Here is a 3742-nt window from a genome sequence, read left to right as displayed (position 1 = left end):
AGTTCCAAGTAATAAGAGATACAAATGTTGCCAGAAAGAGAGCATCTTTAACCACGTCGTGTTGGTTTTTAATCACAACAGCATTGAAGTTTGTCAGTCATATTTCCAGAGAGTGTTGTTCTTAGTTTCCAAATAGTTCAGAAGCTTAATTAAGCATTGTGTACATGTCTTACATCATATTTACAAAAAACAAAACAAAACAAAACTAATCTTACCTTCGCCAAAATTGTTTTTAAAACTGACTGGATATAATGAGACAAGGTTAAAGGGCCAAGACCTTCTTCAACAAAAGCTACTTTTGTCTATAAATGGTAACTGTTTAGATTCTTCCCTCCCTCCATTCCCTCCCTCAACCCTACCTTGTATAATACCCACTGCTGCATGTGCATGAGAAATTCAAGAGAGGAGATATAAGGAAACATTTGCTGAATGGACACCTGCCAAGCAGTTGATGCTTAAGTTCAAAATCTACTGCAAGGGCACTGGGGCATAATAGGCATTCATTCCATTGTGTTGTTTTTCAAGTTCATATCAGCTTTAACTATTGTTATTTCTGCTAGCAGGAGATAATGTACAATTACAAACTAAGGCCTATAAGCTATTTCCTGCTCAAGGTAAGACTATAGTGGCCATTACTTGTGGAAATTATAACTTTCCAAATCTGATTTGAGCTTGTCTAAATAGCAGTCACTGTCAACTATTTGCCATAGCACACAGTTAAATATTCTTTGAAAACAGTATAACCAACAACACAATCACAGTTTCTTCTCCTCAGTTAATTCTTTGTCAATCAATTCTTTGACAAAACACCAATGTTTTCAGGTAACAAAATAATTTAAGTTGTATTCTGGGGATTACTGTGTTCAAACAGATAATTTCTAATACAGAAAATGCTACAGAAAATTATGCTTCTGCAAAGATGGTCGCAAAAACAAAAGGGGTGTAAAAAGGTAAAAGAATAAACGAGTCCATTTTCCTCTGGCTTCCTGGTAAAGAATACCAAAAAAAAAATCCTTCATTAGAAACATGGAACCTTCATTTCACCCCCCCCCAAAAAAAAAAGATTTTTTTTTTTTTAGGCAATAGGGGTTAAGTGACTTGCCCAGGGTCACACAGCTAGTAAGTGTCAAGTGTCTGAGGCCGGATTTGAATTCAGGTACTCCTGAATCCAGGGCCGGTGCTTTAACCACTGCACCATCTAGCTCCCCCCCCCCAAAAAAAAGATTTAATGATGCAGGGACAACTTGGGATAAAAAGAATTACCCTGCAAACAAAGTCCTGAGACTTGAGTTGAAAATTTGTCTAATCACATGTTTCATGTGAAGCAAAATTTAAAGCTGCATATGCATAAATGTTTGGTTTTAATAGTGGACCCATATATGTATATTTTTAAGTGAGGCAATAAAACACAGGAAAACAAAACTAAGAAATACCCTCCACAAACAAAGCAATACCATCTGCGGCCTCTGTGCCTTTAACTATCTGACAGGTTAAACGTCCAATGAAATGTAAAATGCAGCATACGTAATTGTGTAATCTAAAAACTTTTCATGATAACTTATTGCAAATTGCACTTGACAGTTCACAACACCAATGGAAAACTGGCCCCTTTGTTGGTTCACCCAGTCCTTGAGCCTCAAATTTAAGTCACCAGTAAAAGGAACCGGATAAAAAGTTTGCAGCAGTGCTCAACCAGCTGGCTCCACCTTCTGGGTGTGACCCAACTTGAGACACTGCTTTATCTTGTTCCTTTATAGGACTCTCATCCTCAGGCAGATAGTCAGGTAGATCTGTATTCTGTTCTACTTCTACAGGAGTGTCTTGGAATGGGACCAGCATTTCTTTTCCTGTTTCATTTTTCACAACTTGCTGTGCTTTCATAACTTTGGTTGATGCTATTGCTGTTGCCAAAGCCTCTGTTTTCAAATCTGAAAGGATTCATACGACACATCTCTGAACAGCCATCTGAAATGTAAAACCAATAACTCCTTTAATTTTCAACAAGGCCTCTTCACAAAGATTTCTCCGAGAAGAATCATCAAGGCCATCTATATGCAGAACCACTGTTTTGGCACCTTGTTTGTAGTTCCACGAAAAAACTGAGCTTTCTTTCGAGGTGAGTTCATTTCATTGACACTGCTGGTATCTGCCATATTGGATGACTGAAGGATGTCATAGATTTCAGAAGCCAGAAGTTTAGTCTCTCCTGGAGTAGTAAACTTTTGTATTACATTTTGCAAGCTTAACATCATACCCAGTTCACCTTTCATCTTTTCTCTGTTAGCCCGGCATTCTGCCAAGTAGCGTAGAGCTAGTAAAGCTAGTAAAGCTGAGTGGACAACTGGAGGATTGGGATGGTCCATAAACAAAATAAGGCCTGGCAGACATCCTTGATCCTGGACAATGGCTCGTCTATTTAGCGGGTCTGACGCAAGATCCCGAAGCTGGTTGACCACCGATAGTGCATCAGGCTCCTCGTTCATGGTGGCAGAGCTCATCGTCTATGCCATATGAAGAAATAAAGTCTTCTTTAAAAATTCGACACTCGGGGGGCAGCTTCACACATCCAGGCCCTGCCACATCGTGACACCGCACGGTCGGGAGCATTCCAAGGCCCGCGGATGTGGCTCCGTTCACTGCCCTGCCACGGCTGCTGGAAAAGACCCACCAACTCTCGCCCCCGGAAGAAAAGCGGTTCTTTCTTTATAATTGCTTCTTCAAAGATACCTTTTTCAATTAAGATGTGAAATATATCTCACATATTGGTGATTTACAAATCTGAATCATATGTCCTAATGGCTTTCCTGAGCTCCATGCCATTTTTATTCATGGTGGAACCTTTGGATTCAACTTTGACTCCCACCTTTTCTCCACCACCCATATCTATATTTAGTTTTGCCAGTTCTTCCTCCAAAATGACTTTTAAATATTATCTCTTTCCATTCCCACAGCCAGCACCCTAGATCAGTCTCTCAAAACCTCATACATAAATGCAATGGCTTCTTGCCTTGAATACCTAACTACTACTGCATTCCATACCTTGGACCCTTTCTTCCTCTTCTCTACACCTATCAGATTAATCTTCCCGAAACACTACTTTAATGTTACTAGCCATCTTTAAAAAAATCAGAAGTTCATATTAATTTACTCTGTAGTGTGGTAATAAAAACCACTTACAATCTGGCCCTAATCTAGCTTTCCAGACTTACTGCTTACAACTCACTAATATCCACCTTCCACTCTACTGTATCTAGTCTACTTTCTGTCCCATATCATACAATTCTCACCTCCATATCTTTGCTCATAATATCTCCCTCAAATAAGCTCATTTTATTTCGGTTATCCAAGTTATTTCAGACCCACCAGGTCTAGCTGAAACAAAACTTCTGTGGTTTTTTTTTAATTCTTTATGCATGTGTATATTTTATCTCTTTAATGAGGCTGGAAGGTATTTAAGGAAAGAGCCTTTTCTATTCATCGTTATATCCACCCTAGAACCTTGCCCTATGCTTCATATTTGGCAGATGGAAAAAATACAGAATTTAATTATAGGCCATTCTTTGAAATCTTGAATTGTCCTTAATAAGAAGCTTTATATCTATCATTATTTAGCATACTATATGCACTGCAAATCAACTCATATTCCACTACATAATCCTCTTCCAAGCTTGTCCATATCAATGGAGTAAATAGACTTCCAACTCAGTGTTATGTTCCTGAAAATATGTCATTTCAAGGGGAC

General features: G+C 38.7%; 1 pseudogene; it reads right to left on the bottom strand.

Annotated features, from left to right (window-relative positions):
* Positions 1-1647: 1647 nt before the first annotated feature.
* On the bottom strand, positions 1648-2498 carry LOC122743046 (annotated as a pseudogene).
* Between the last annotated feature and the right edge of the window lie 1244 nt (positions 2499-3742).

This window comes from Dromiciops gliroides, chromosome 2 (genome assembly GCF_019393635.1).
Source record: "Dromiciops gliroides isolate mDroGli1 chromosome 2, mDroGli1.pri, whole genome shotgun sequence".
Classification (NCBI taxonomy): domain Eukaryota; kingdom Metazoa; phylum Chordata; class Mammalia; order Microbiotheria; family Microbiotheriidae; genus Dromiciops; species Dromiciops gliroides.
The sequence above is the reverse complement of the archived record's forward strand: the minus strand, read 5'-3'. Positions and strand labels throughout refer to the sequence as shown.